The 15,802-nt window shown below is 41.5% G+C and overlaps 1 protein-coding gene across 2 annotated transcripts in view; it reads right to left on the bottom strand.

Moving 5' to 3' along the window:
- INSC (INSC spindle orientation adaptor protein) overlaps window positions 1-14,149 on the bottom strand; it is a 129,195-nt gene extending 115,046 nt beyond the window's left edge. For both annotated transcript variants that reach the window (XM_072929654.1, XM_072929655.1), the window contains exon 1: window positions 13,151-14,149. The gene's annotated coding sequence lies outside the window, so the exon portion shown is untranslated. The remainder of the gene's footprint in view (window positions 1-13,150) is intronic.
- Window positions 14,150-15,802: the final 1,653 nt, after the last annotated feature.

The raw sequence follows: 15,802 nt of genomic DNA, 5'->3' as shown, positions 1-15,802 counted from the left end.
TTATCACAGAAATCCCCAAAATTCCCTTCCCTGCCCTCACCACACCACAGTATGTGATGTGCCACAGCCATTTCCTCCTCCTGAGGGTGCACATAACTGCGGCATCTGAGATAATGCTGCAAGCATGGAGAAATGCTAACTTTTGGAATGGAAAAATGATAGTTTGGACAGTAATTGCAGGCTATCATAAATGCCAGAGTTACTTAACTGCAAGACAGAACAAAGGCTGGCCCCAGTTTGAGGCAGTTAAACTCCACAGCAATCAAAATAAAAATAAAAATTCTTTGACACAAATGTACGTTTTTTTCTTTTTTACTGGAAATTGTAAAGCATCTCAGCAAATCAGAGGTTGAGCCAGGCAAACTACAGGTCTCCTCTCCATGAAGACCCTGGCCTGGGACCTTTGGGCTTTCTGGGAAGGAGACGAAGAAAAAAAAGGAACATCCACAAACTTGAAATATTCTTTTCAAAAATACCAGCCATCAGACAGGTCAAAGGGAGGCAGGCACTGCAAAGTCAGGCATTGCTTTGCAGAGACCTGGAGCCATGACAGAGTTTGTCTGGTATTTCAGATATGATCTCATCTCCACCCATGGGCACTTTGGTTATGGAATCAAATCCCTAACAAGTAATGAATGTATTGATTTGGCACATAAAGTTCACTTCATTATTTCTCTGAAATCTAGAGTTATATTTACGTATATTATATATCTATATTATAGAGTTATATCTACTTCTATTTAGCATATGCAACAACTAATAAAGCACTTGAGGTAGCATAGGCTGAAAACTCAAATTACTTTTACAACACTGTGATGCTGCCTCCTTTAAGCAGTCCTTTAGCAATATTATTCAGTTTTTGCCTCCCCATCTCCTTTTCTTCAAACCAATTACCCCTGTGCCCATTCCTTCAATTTATTTTGGAGGCACCTAGGCTGTGAGAAGAAAAAAAAAGTATTTTAAATTGAAAAAAATCTTTATAAATCTTGAACTTATTTTTAACAAAAAAACAACTTGAGGCAGTGTGAAAAACTCTTTATGTATTATCCTTTCATAGGAACTTTTCTCCCCAGGCTAGTTCACTGTTATTACTAATAAAGAGTTCTAGCTCCTTACTCTTTTCCCGTTCTCCTTTCCTTTCTGACACACTGTATTCACTTTTGAAAGGAATTAGGAATTTTGAGTCCTTTCCATACCTGGTGTGTTAGCTGCTACAGAGGCCTCTCATTAGTAGGCTACATAAATGATACTTGAAGCCATAATGGTGCAGAACAATTTTCTAAAGGAACTATTTATTCACGTGATAAGAAGTGCCTCACTTGTTTTCCATGATCGTATAGCTGATTAATTTTTCTATTTTGAAAGCCCATTAAACTGCAGTCTGCCTTTGACAAAATGGTACGGATTCACAATGTTATACAAAGTTTTTGTTTGGTTATAATAAGTTTTATTAACTATTATTTTGTGATGTAGTTTGTTGTGCTCAGATTTTGAGAATGACAGGTAAAATTCTACTGAAAATGGAAACATATAATGAGACTTCCTATCTGGGTCCAAAAAATGCAAGTTTCAAGAGAAAAACCAAAATTATCTCAAGCTATTAAGTGTAAGAGCTGCCGATTAGGATCATAAGGGCAGAAACCATTGAGAGAAACTCAAGGCATAGGGAACCTGATTAAATCTCAAACTATTCTTCTGTCTGTCCTTGAGGCATGATTGCCAGCTTCTGCACAGAAATAACTCCAAATCTGCCACCAGGTGCTGGTGAAATAACCTCACTCTAGAAAGATGCACACCTCATTTAGATGGTACTTTTATCCATGGAAGCCACCAAGGAACCATGACAAAGAAAAAAATATTCTTGAGGCCAATGACATTATATGGATCACAGATAATACATAAATAATAAAATGACCTGACCACCAGGTCATTTTCCTGTGCATGTGGGGTTTTAGTGGATTATGGAACAGAGCAGTAGTCCATGAGCTCTGGCTCTGCTCATGAGCACTGTACAGTGGGCACCTGGATTCTCACCAAAAGTTATAATTGAAAAGCAAGTTATAAACTCACAAGAATAGTGCTCGCCTTATGCATTTTATGAGAAGGATCATTTTTAGAAAGGAATTGTTAGGATTCTGAAGTCCTGCTGTTCTGTTGCTTTTGCTTTTTCATCTTTTGTCTTCAAATAGCTCCCTATAGACAATTGACTGAAGCTACTTCATAAAGAAATCAAATTCCTCTCTCATCTATTAGTGCAGTAACAGAACACAATCCTTAGCACCCAGAGAGCAGCCTCCCACCTTTGATTTTTAGTTTGGACAAGGACCTGTGCTACAAATAGAACATTTCTATTTTCATCAAACCTCACCTTGATTATTACCATGCTCAAACCAGCATTAAAATTAAGGTAGTGGTTTGACTTCTATTCATCACCATGATGGAGGATCCAGAAGCTTTAGAACTTCAAATCATCCAACTGAAAGAGATACACCTTTGTCCTCCCTATTTTTTGTATTTGTCGAATTTTTGTTTAAAAAAAAATGCAGCAGTGGCACATTCATTACTGTGGCCAAACTCTTTTGCCACTTTTATCCTTTATTAGCAACACTAACAGGTGAGCAAAGGACTTGATAGCAGTCCTGGTAATTTACATTTCCCCTCTCTGCTTTCCCAGCTGCACAAAGCCCTCTCCATGACACTCAGACCAAGACAATGACTCTATTTTTGTCACATTGCCACCCTTCAAAACAACCAGACACTTACCAGCACTACAATTTCCTGTTGCATCATGTTGGACTTGTGAGTAGTACCCAGGCCTCTTTCAGCATTGACCTTTCTGCAACACGTGTTGGGTCCTGTGGGCCATCATGAAAATAATTGTACAAATCACAGCTTTGGCTGGAGATTAACAGATCCAACAAGAGAGAAGCTCTGCTGTTCCAAAGCTCTCAATGAGAAGTTGTACTCTTTTTTGGATCAACACACAGAGAGAGAGCTTGGGGATCATTTTAGAGACAGAAAAAGAAAGCAGACCTGAGGAGCTTAAAAGAGGGAAGGGGTGGATAGGACTGATTTATACACTCAGAGGAAGAATAATAGCTCCAAATTATTAGGAATTTACAGCATCTGCTGTTTGACTGAAACAGGTTCTCACAGGTGCTGGTTGTATTAATCATAACATACACTTGGGAACACATTTTCTACTCACACAGTAAATATGAACCAAGCTACATTTTTCATAACTCCATTCCTCCCTAAAAATAAACCCAGCTAATATGCACACCTATTTCTAATTGAGCAGAGAAAAAATAATTAATTAACAAGTCACCCCACCTTCAAAAGCACAGAAAACCAACTGTTAAGTGGGAATCAATGCAAATATTCATGCCTAGTTGTGGTAAGAGTCATTCATTTCAAGTTCAGTTGCAGCTTGCAAATGCAGAGCTAGGCTTGCACATCTAGTACATAATCACAATTTTCTCTCCAAATCCTGCATTTCACAGGCAGTTAATTGCCTCTCCATTTGTAGAGGGAAAAAATAGCAATGAAAACTTAGAGAACACTTAACCAGGCAGCATATTTAAAATTTATCCCAGCTTCAAACACATTACTAATTTCAAAATGACCCTAGATTAAAAAAGTAGTGATTTAGATTTCCACACCAAATCACCCAGTGTTGACTGTCCAGCCAGTTGAGGCTTGGTTTTCTTTTTTCTTTTCTTCTGGTAACTCATTTCCCAAGAGCTTGACTCCTTTGCACAGGTGGTGCTTCTGCAGCAGGGCACTCGGGACCATCACATTCAGTGATTGCTATGGATTCCTACCTACACCATTTTTTTGAGGAATACAGTTAGGAAAGGGAAATACAGTCCTAATGTTACTAAGCCAGTTAATCCTTAACATATGGAACAGAGAAAAAGAGTTTTCCTGGCCAGGAAAACTTTTTCACAACTGGTTTGTAGAAAGGCTAATGCAAACGATGGGAGTAAGGTGGTGTTCCAGCCAAAACCAAGGAGAATGTTTTAAATGGGACAATTTGAGGATGCTGTTTTAAATCTGCTCCTCTAAGGTGTTTTTTTAACATCCAAGATTATATGGCCTTAAACCCACATCTAGATCACAAGTTGCTGAGAAGAACAGCTATATTTTTATTAATTCATGTATGCAGACTACAAATAGTAAAATCCCTACATCTGGGATAGGGGAGAGTTCTGCATTAGATAGGCTCACTGTATGAAAAATGTCATGTGCCATATCACATCAAAATGGGCTTCTTGTTCCAGGGAAGAAACTGTCACTTAGACAGGCTCTAAGTAATATAAAGTTCAGAATGAAGTCTCAGTCCATAAATCACAATTTGATTAAACATCAACAAGTGTTCAGTGGCCCAGTTTCAGCACTCTCAGTGCATACTGAATTAACTGTCTTCTGAGCCCTGTAGCTACACAAGGAAACATTTCACTTTCCTAATTAGCAACTGTTCCTACATCCAAGTTTTATCAAAGATAAAAGGTCTAAACTATGCTTAGAATTGTGAATTGCCTATTTTCCAACTATAACAGCAAGGAACTACACCAAGTCTAGGAATTACTTTACTTCTCTTACACGATGAGATCTAACCATAAAATAATCTATTTTGTTTTCCTAGGTTTACATCCAAGTAGCACATGCTGAAATATATCTGTTGTTTGCACATTTTTCAGTCAATTTCACAATCCTATTTCCACAATCTCACAATCCTATGTTGTTGGTTCCATATATAAGTTTGTACAGTCATACACTTATATACACGCTTTTATTTAAAATAAATTCAATCCTAGATATCTTGAAAATAAAGCTATCTTTTTTTTTAGTACATATAGACATTTTTAGCTCATGACCCAGCACCCCTTCCCCCGCCTGCCCCCGGGCAATGACTTGAACTGACAATGATTCTGTAGGCTCCAGTTCCATTCACTTGACAGGCCACAAACTTCAGCTCTTGTTGAGAAAGTCAATTATTTAAAGCTGAGTGGCTTAATGGCTGCTGGGTACTTTGTTCAAGGTGTAGTATTGCTATGGCCAGAAGTTTTGGGGAGGGGGGGGGAGAACTAAAGATTAGATATTTTGTAGTTGTTTGAAGTAGACCAAAGGGGACAAAAAAATAAAAAACAAATGAACTGCTAATAAATATCATATTCACCACTCTCTGCAAGTCATAGCCTTAGGAACTCATCCAATGAAAAAATCCAACACAAAATCTGAACAAAGAAAGCCAGAACCCTCTCTTTGCAGTTTGCTTAATGCAGAGCCCAGGGTCAAGCATGGGGTTCTAGACTCAAACTTTCTAAAGCCTTTCCCCACACCTGAGAAGACACAGAGAAGCCAGGTGTATATCTGGCATACATACACAGTTTCAAAGCTCACTCAGACTGAGGGATGGTATACTGGATACTTAACTGGATTTAAATATCCTGAAATCAGATATCTATTTCAGTTACTGCAAACACTTAGAGTGTAAATTAGTGTGCTAATGAAGAAAGATTTTTGGCCATAAGTCTCCAGCCTATGCAGATCATGAGGCAAGGAGAAATCAAATGACCAGAGGAACGAGAGGCAAGTTGCCCTCCCCACTGCTGCAGCCAGGGGAGGGCAAGCAACAGGGTGGAGAGAGGATCATCTCCAGGGTAAAGCTTGGGCAGCCTCCTGTAATGTGCACTGAGCATCTTGCTGTCCCTTAGCCTCTGTTGGCGAAGGAACAGCAGGGACAGAAGTTTGAAGAGCCCCTGGTAGGTTGCCCACAGGGAGGGTGAGCCTATGGGATATTTGTAATGCTGTGGAGGTACCTCCAAACAATACTGAGCTCTGAGCTGCCCCAAGGAGCACAGCTGAGTGACCTCACCGTTCCTGAGAAGAGGGACTGGCTTCACAGAGCCTAACTGCAGAGCCATGGGAGTAACACTTCACCATCTTCATGTGACTCCACACTCAGCCCTCTTCTCAGCTACAAAATCCCCACCACAGAGTCAAATCCCCAGAAGCAGCCATACTTACACAACCTCCAGGTGCACAGAACAAAACCATGGCCTTCCTCTCGCACGCCGGAGCTGCCGCTTTCTTTTCCTGTCTCCAGGTGCTCTCCAGCGGTGGTCAGTCAGTGACATGCACTGATTTCAGATCTGCCCAACACCATTTAAAACCTGTGCTCCACGAGCTGCTGCATTCAGCTATTATGGAAAAGGCACAGAAATATAGTGCTCCTCTTCACTGCCACTCTCAGATACTTTCCATGCTTAGTGGTGTAAATACAACCCACCTGTGCAAGCTGATGGAGGGACACAGGTTGTGCTTGTCAGCACCAAAAAGCACAAGTAGCAGTGGAGCAAAAAAATAAACAGCTGTGGCAGAGAAAATCTGTCCTGCTCTCAATCAAGTCAATGGCAAAATTCCCAACAAGAAGCAGTGTTGCACCCTGCATCGGCAGCCAAGAGCTCAGTGTAACAATCTTACTTTTCCTGTGTCTTCCCGTGCAGCTTTCTAAAGGAAAGAAATTCCCAGTGTGTCCCTTGCACGGCGTATCCCTTATCCTCTGGCTGGAAACACAAGAAAACTCTTTGTGCCCGGACCCTGCACCGTAACTCTGATCACATTTCAGCACAGCTGATAAATAAAGAAAAGCCTTACATGGCAGTCTTCACTCAAGACACTTAAATCTGCAGCTTCAAATCCGCTTTATGCACTTTGAGTCACGTCAAAGTAAAACACTTTCTCCTAGGAAAAAAAAAAAACGAGGGTGGTAAAAAAAGCCTCTGGGCTCTCCTGGCCCATTTCACAAATGGAACATTTACTTTCTGTTTGGTGTAAAGTGACAGCTGGCTTATTAGAACTGACACTGATCCTCCCGAGAGGATTTCAGGGAGCGAGTCACACAGGTGAAGGTCAACACAGCAAAGGAATTAAATGGAGAGAGGAAGGAAGCCACTTCATCCTAAGGACAGAAATTAGCTAACAGGAAAGCTATTACTAAAGCAACCCTTGCTGGCTGGAAACACGCTACTTGCAATAGGTTTTGTTTGGAGAAATGCTTCCAAGACACTTTTTGGATGTAAGCTTTCATGCCTTGTCACCAGCTCAGTGTGCTGCAGTCAGGACCCCAGTGCAGTCTCCACCTGCAGTAAGGGCTCAGTGAGCACAGCTTGCACCCTGTCACCATCTGACTGACACAGCACCAAAGGCAACACCTGAAATACCTTCATTTATTAATCATCACTTCTGACATATGTGAAAAGGATAATTAACGTGGGATGATATATTTTAGAGTGAATAAGACAACAGACACAGCCACACTGCCTGAGTTTTAACTCCTGCTGCAGGCACACACAGATGGATGCAGAGCTGCATGAGTTCACTGGCTCCCTCAGCAGACCTTCAGCAGGCCAGAAGAATAAAGATTTTAGCCAAGGCATGATCAGATTTTGCCAAGGTTTGTTCAGCACTCCTGTTTTTGCCTCTCTTGGTCTAGCCCTGGAAATTACCTCCCTGCAGCCCTGGGACCTTGCAGCTGCTTCCCCACAGCAAAACCTGGAGAAGGAAGATTTCATCCTCACAAGGGGAGACACAGAGTTGATGAGAGAGGGTGTAGCTGGTGCATAGCTATGGAAAGAAATGGGGTTTAAACCCTGGCCAGAGGCAGGATTCCTGCCTCAGATGAGCTACACTGTCTTCTTGTGTGCAGACCCCTAATAGGAGACAGAGCTCATGCTGCCCCCATGATCGGATTTTTATTTCTTTTCACGTTTGCTCTGCAGAAGTTAAAGCAGAGCAAACGTGAAAAGAAATAAATGCAAAAATAAATGTTTCACTGAAACATTTCAGTGAAAGATTTTCACTGCACTGAGTAGGGGAGCATATCTGTGTCCCAGCTAGCACACTCAGTCACACCAAGCATGTGGGTGCTGTTCCCAGGGAGCTGACCTGGACAGCCTGGCAGCCTGGCATGGGCACTGCAGGACAGCTCTCAGTCACCTGGGACTGTACTCCAGCTCAAAGCCAGGCCTGACCTTTTTTGAGAAAGCCTGAAACAGGCCAATATCAAATTACTTTGTTAGGAGCCATTCCCTGGGAGCCCCCACAGCCAGTGGGTTTGTTTCACCTTGCACAATTTAAGGGAGCAGGAGAACAGGAGAAAATGCAAAGTCCACCCTCAGTCAGCACAGCCTCCTCTGGAAAACTCTTACTCTGAATATTTCAACTCACTTCCAGAACTGGTTTTAACTCTTTCCTAACCAAGAACACAAAAATCATCAGCGCTCTCAGTGACCCACCACCATTCTGGGTTTCCCTAACAATTCTAGAAGTCAGTGAGTTTGGGGTTGCATGGAGAGGTCACTAACTTAATCTGACAGGTGCCAGCACCTCTGGTTTTAATCTCATTCCTCTCCAGGTATTCTTGTATGATACAAGTTCACAGATTTTATTATTATTTCATGTGGATATGACTTACTTAAAATTATGAGGGCTTTTCCTGGCCAGAGACAAATTAATGTGGTTCTACTGACTACATTGGGACTCTGCCAGGGTGGAGAGTCTGGGGATGTGAAGGTATCAAAACAACATATTTTCTCTAGAAATAGCTAGGTCCCAGGTCTCACTTAGATCGAAAAAAAGAAAAATTCTCAGTAACCCTGAATTATTGCAATTTTGATGAGTTGGAATTCTGATATCAGAAGTTTTCATGTGAAGCTCCATGTGACAAATCTCAGGACCACCAAAACAAGATTTTTGTCCCTTGAGCCAACTGAGGATGAAGGTGCAAAAATAAGCATGTTTGAGATGTAAATTTGATTCTATAGGTTTTTCCTTTATGACAGGAGAGCTGGCCAGGTTTAAATTCACAAAATGGTCTGAATTTCCTAGACAATTTAGAGTGGCAGAGAGCAAGTGTGTTATCCCAATATGTCTCAACTTTCCCAGAAAAATATGAGTGAGAAATCCATCTTTCCAATTCTCAGTCCCCATGAGAGCAACTGGATTTCAAGGATACTCAGAAATATGCAAAGGAAGGCAGGATCTGAGAATTTTGGCTTGGCTCTAAATTTTTGCAGAGTCTCAGTGATCTCCTCCAGTTTCAATCAATAGTTTCAGTTCTGAGGCTCTGGATAATACCCTGAGATTGAGCACATCTCTGTGGAAGACCCCAAGGAATAGTCATAGATAATCAAATACATTCCTCATCCCTAAAAAGTTTCTATGAAATACCACTTGCATACTATATATGCATATATTCAGATAATACAGAGCACACACTCAAAGAACATTGAAGGTACAAATGAACTAATAGCTAGCTCTAATATCTTTTAAAGATCACAAGCCTGCTAAAATGTTTTCAAGCATGAGCCTACCCAAAAGCTGTGGATTTCTTGTCTTCTCCTGGGATCCCAGCACCAGGTGCTTTCCCTTCACCTGCAGAAGTTCAGGCTTTCCTAGGGCTTTTTCTTTGGAATCTGAAGTCTGTGGAATGAATACTTTTCACCAGACCATCTGCCCCCTGCCACCTCCCACCCCATGGACCTCTGCAGATGGAGGGCTGGATTCCAGAAAGCACAGGGCAAGAACTGAGCTGCTGGACTTGTAACTGGGCACAATCCATTTACAAGCCCAATTAGAAAAGTTATGGTTAATCCCCACTTGGGAGGGAGGCAGGCAGAAGCAAAGAAGAAATCTTGTTTAAGAGATAAGAACAATGGTGTCCTGAAGTCCTTCTCTTTGTGCTTAGCTGAAGTTTCTCCACTGGGTCCTCTGCGCTGCTCTCCCCAACGAATCCAGCCTTCACCTCATGATCTACATTACCCAAAGAGACTCTTCCAGTAAGAAGGAAGAGGGCACAGGTATCCTCTGGATTTCTTTTTGGACAGCACTGCGGCCTCCGACACTCTCAGAGACCCCTACAAAGGCTAAGACAGCCCCTACACCCCAAAACATTTCCATATGGATTGGTGCCGTGCATTTTATGGCCCATTAAGAGAAGGTAGCTGTCAGAACTCAAAATGTCCCTCAGACATTTTTTGGATGTTCCGGGTCCAGGTCTGTGGGAATCCAGGGCTTCCCTCTGGCTGCCCTGGAGGGCCTGGGACCCTGACAAGGGGTCAGGAACCCTCCTGGACAGAGCCCCGAGAGACACTGTCTCTGATCTCTGTTCATGGAAAAGCGTTTTCAATCTTACAGGATGAATTACAAGCTCTGAGTGTTTGATATGAGTAATAATTTAATGTGGCACGGGTGCAAAAGTAAAATTTTAGGATTCTAGATTAGGGGTTCAGAGGGGACAAGATGGAGGAAATTGGGTGTGTCTTGTCCTTTTTCTCCTTCTTCATGCCCTCCATGTTACACTGTGGTGTTGGCATTTTTCTGTTGGTTTAGGCTGGGGGCACACTGTTCAATGTAGGTGACAGATATTGGCACATTATTGTAAATATAGCACACGTAGTTTCTGGTATATAATGTTTGTAACATCCCACTGGGGGCAGAGCCCCACACGCTGCCCTGCAGGACAGACCTGCGGCAGGGCAGCAGAACATGTTAGAGATAAACAGAATAAACAACCTTGAAACCAGAACAGACGAATTATGGCTTCTTCTTTGGCAATGGGGCTGAAAGACAGAGACTTTCTACAATCTCGGAATCATCAATACCACAGATTCCGACACAGGTCAGAAGCATTTGAGACCCTGGCAGGCAGCTGGAAACAGCTGTGATTTTGGATTTGAACCATGGAACAATTTACCAACCTTGTAGGAAGAGCAAGAAGTCACAAAAGTTTAGATATTAGAGTAGAAGTAGAAGTAAAGGGAAGAATATTTGAGTGCTGTACAGGGGGCTTTAAGTCTTGTACATGGGGGTCAGAGGTTTTAAGATGGAGGGATTTGGGCCTGCCCTGCCCTCCCTCTTTCTTCTCTTACCTCCATGTTCTTGGTGATGTTGGCACTCACAGATTGGTTTAGAGTAGAAGGGCACCATTTAATATAGGTAATGGGCATTGGGGAAAAGCTATAAACATGTAACACGTAATGTACCATATAAAAGATAACAGCAGCCCTAGGTGGGGGGAGAGAAGAAGAAGTCAGGAGTCAGAGAGGATGTCAGGGTGTGTGTGTGCCTCTGCCTGAGCTGCTGAGCAAACTGCAGCAGCTCGAGAAGAAAATCTTTTAGATAACTTGCAATAAACTGCCTTGAGACTGGACAACAGAAGAATACTGAGCCTTTCTTTGGAAGCACGGGTTGGAGGAGAGACTTTTCCACCACACGGAGCCACCCCTGACCTAGGGTGAGCTCCAGCAGGTAGCTACCTGGGGAGATGACTGAAGAATGAAGAATGGAGTTAATTGGTCCAGGTACACAGGAGGCAAAAGAAGTTTGGCAGGCGGTCGCTCATGCCACTCTAGCTGATTATCCTGCTAGTAAACCTTGCACTCTGTGACCACATTTGCTTTCCAGGCCCAGGAAAATATGTGCTTCCTCCTGTGTTCATTAAGTTGGTATGAGGCCTGGTACTCAATTCCTGCAGGAAAAAAAAAAAGAGCTTTCCATGGCTGTGCCATCCCATGTGTGCCTTTCCAGCAACCTGATTCAAGCCCATTTTGTTTCCCCTTTGATCACCAGAGCTTTCTGCCAGAAATGACACATTAAATATTTGGCATTCAAGAAAATAAATAAAAAAGGTCAATGGGTGAAAAACATGTCCATGCACAGAATGGCAATCCTAAAGAAGCCAGGAGAAATGTCAGTGCCCTTTGGAAAAAAATTACACAGGCCAAAGGATGACTGCCAAAAAATACTAATTTCTTTTATTAGACAGTGCAGGTCTTAACCCCATTTTCCTTAATGCTTTAATACACATTTTACCTCATATGACACAGATGAAAATTTAATGCCACCTCAAAGAGTACAAAGGTGTATAAAAGAAGCAAAGAAACACATGGATTTCCTCTTTACCAAAAGGAAGGAAACAAACCCTTGTTTTTTACAGATAGTAAAATGCTAAAAATGCATAATCTATTTTTCAGTCTTCCAAGTATTCTCCCTATATACAGCCATGTAGACCTACCAAATTCATAAAATATTTCATTTTTGTCGCTTTCTACACATGCAGCACAATTTCAACATCCAGCACAATGTACATGGTTCTTGGTGTGATTTTCAGAAAGTAAATTAAAACCCAACTGTCCAAGAACTGGAATCCTGCAACGTAAAACTGCAAACATTTTTGAAGTAAATATTATATTCTTGTGTCAATCAGCTCCAGTGAGATCCATCATTCATATTTACCCATAGGCATAGGTTTCTGGAATATCAAACCCCAGGTAGGCTGGGGGGTTTTTACACACTATTATGTAAATTAAATTAGAATTGATGTTGTTCTAGTATCTATCAGCCTTGACTTTAAGGCTACTGCATTTAAAGAGAGGAAGGAGAGAAAAAGCAGGGAACAAAAAGGTTTCCATTAAATTTCCCTGTTTCAGGAGGAACCTGGCTACCTACATATGTCTTTTCACTACCTGGACATAGACCACTTTAAACAAAAACCATAGATACACCATTACAGGCTTTTTTCACTCTGTCTGTAGAAACTGCCACATGTGCAACTGAGAAAAAGCACCTAACCCAGTAATAGCTTTCCCTTTCCAAGAGGAAATATTTGCCTCAGCATTTCTAAACCATGCCACGTTTATAAATACAGAAAAAGTTCCTAAAGGCTGAGCTATGTTCACTTTCCACAGGCATCAGATAAGACCCTTCACATAAAATGAAGGTATGATTCAAAATCAAGTAACAACACAAAAAGGAATGCTGAGATACAGAAACACAAGCCCTGAACAACAGAAATCATTCAAAAAAGCTGTGTTATCACACACACATTCACTTCCTTTCTTACTTTCAAAGTCTATGAAAGTTCCAGTCCAAAATGCACTGATAGAAAAAGTTGCTCAGCTGTTTAAACTTCACATTTAACACACTCACTGCCCTTACAAAGTGCCTGTATGGATTTAATCTCACAGACACCTCTATGGACAGATACTATCACCCAACAGCCACTACCATTTGTCCTCATTTTCTTTCTGTATATACCAACAAATATCCTTTTTCTGCTTTTCCTACTGAAGCAGCCAATTACCTGCTGTGCTTTGTAAGCTTCCATCCACATTCCCCAGGAAACGGATAACGTGAAGTGCAGCACAGTGAGTAGAGCTCACTCAGATGCAAAATAATTCCCAACTTACTCAAGTAAAGTCTCTCCACTGCATTCCCAGCCTGAGCTATGTGTTAACTGTATTTATCCACCACTGAAAGACTACACTTTACAGTTATAACCCTGGCAAACACTGAGCATTTCAATAATTCTGCTTTTTCCTTATCTGCACAAAGGGGTTTTATTTCTCTACCACAGCTGTACAGAAAAGAATAGAGTGCCATTTCAACCCAAAACTCTCTGAAGTTTCTACTTACCAGCTTGTGATTATATATTCAGCAAGCCTGAAGAGCTGAAAAGATTTTGTTGCAGGAGACAAAAGTTACAAAAAAAGCAGGCAAAGTTAACAAAAATGAAGGGAAACTAGCATAAATCCTCTCTTCATTCATCTACTTAAATGTTCCTGAAGACTAAAAAGGACCTTAAAGAAAGCGCTCTCAGCAAAGACTACATCCTCTTGTCAGTCAAACCCTGCATAGTTTCAGCTAGGCATCCATCCAAAAAAGACATGGAATTATTCTATTTTTGTCTCCCAATGCAAGTGGAAACATTTTTACAGATTTGTGGTGAGGATTTCAATTTTTGTAGTGGTCAGCTAGTAGAGGAATGTAATTAAAGACCCTGATAAACAAAAGATAGTCCAGAAAGGAGGAACTGGGTAAATCTGGAGATAAATACCAATTCCATTACAATACAGTCTGATATAAAAACACGTTAAAAACTTTAAATGAAGTTAAAAATCCAGATGTGGTTTACTGGAAGAAAGTTGGAAAAATCTTTTCTTCTAAAAGAGAATTGTTGTCAGTAGTGGGACACCAACACAGTTTTAACAAATGTAGGCTGGTATTTTTTAATTAAATAATTTTAGTAAAAAAATCTGATGGTAATATGCAGAGCACTAAAATTTTGGTTTACCACCCATGTTAGGTCTGGTATGTTACTGGTTTTACACAACACAGGTGTTTCCTTAGAAGTTGCCTGTTGCTGTCTTATTAAATAAACCTCCTAAACTTCTGCCTTTGTGAAGTAGGAAAATACTTTGGAAATTATGTTTGGTTTCTATTGCATTTAATTTTTGCTCCTATACTATCAGTAAGAAAGTATGGCCATTTACCCTGTACATTCAGACTGGAAGCTGACTCTGAAACTCAGTGTACATCATTACTGCTCTGTGGAGCTCTTCAGATCTGAGACTTCCCTCAGAAGGGAAGCTTTTAGTTCAATTCCCCAAAACTCTGTCATCATTGAAGAGGATGAACTTTTGTCCTTGCTGCCTTCTCCTCTCTGCTCCAACTTCCTCTGCTCCCAACTTTCATTGTGCTTCTCACAGTGGCTGCTATTCTGCTCTCATCCATCCTCCCCTGATGTGCTCCATGGCTGCCCGTTCCCATTATACACTGATTTTTACTCCGCTTTGCAGCTCTCAGTCCCTGTCACCAGGACCTGCCCAGCCTCACTCTTTGGGCGTCCCCATCCCCTGCAGCCTGCTGGGCTGCCTTCCACACTGCTCCTCAAGCTGTAGAAATCTCCCTCCTGATTTAGTCCAAAAAGTGAGCTGATGCTGGCTGCCATCATCCCTCAGGTCAAAGCCTTCATCCACATGCACTCAAAGACATGAGAGAACTGCAAGTTGGAGGGTTGCAAGGAACAAACAATACACATTTTAACAGAGAAGAAAAGAAGCATATGTTGTCATCCTGTTCCCTGGTTCTTAACTTACATGTTACTTTTTTGCTTGGATTTTTTACGTTCCCCTTAGAGTGGAAATGTCCTTGGGGTAGGAATGTTGTCATGCTACATTTTGAATTAGTCTCTGGAGTAGCAGGATCCAGTCTTCTCAAACTGCAAAGCAAACAAGAAATAAGCTCTTTCTTTAATAGCTTGCAAATTATCTTCTTCCTCAAATCACAGCTCTTCTGAGATGCAGCTTTCCACTAACTGCAGAGATTTGTTTTTGTTTTAGGGATGAAAAATGGAGTTTAAAGAAAATCCTGTGTGCATGGGTGCACATTGTAGATTGCTACCCACACATTACTAGAAATGACAGTGGGCTACTAAAGCTTCAGCAGGACAAGGAAGTGCTTCCCTCTGAAACATCTCAGGCACATTACAGCGCTGGTTTTTGTAACCAGGAGCATGACATGCTTGAATTCTCATGTTTGCTGAGAGTGGGACAAGAAAATGTGAAGGAGAGGAGCACAAGCTGGAGCACAGGGGTACAGAAGAAGGGCAAAATGAGCCCAAAATTCCAAGGAACAGTTCTGCTTGGATTACATCTGGGAAGGCAGGATAAGGACAAGGCAGAATTGTCTCTATTAAACTTGTCAGCCCTTTTCTTGTTGGCATAGGAGCTGAATGTCTCCATTTACTCCTTTTCTATGGGATACCTGGAAATCCTTCACTGGTGACGTGTAGAGAAGCATCTACCTCAGGAAGAGCCAAAGGGGTACCCAGGAAACCACAAACCTTCTTCAGCCTCATTTTTACCTCAGACTTTATGAATAAGCACAGCTTCATCCATTCCATGCCCTACAAGCCTGCTCATATCTGCTCTGGAACCTACAGATGAACTATTAC

This window comes from Taeniopygia guttata, chromosome 5 (assembly GCF_048771995.1).
Source record: "Taeniopygia guttata chromosome 5, bTaeGut7.mat, whole genome shotgun sequence".
Classification (NCBI taxonomy): Eukaryota; Metazoa; Chordata; class Aves; order Passeriformes; family Estrildidae; genus Taeniopygia; species Taeniopygia guttata.
The sequence above is the reverse complement of the archived record's forward strand: the minus strand, read 5'-3'. Positions and strand labels throughout refer to the sequence as shown.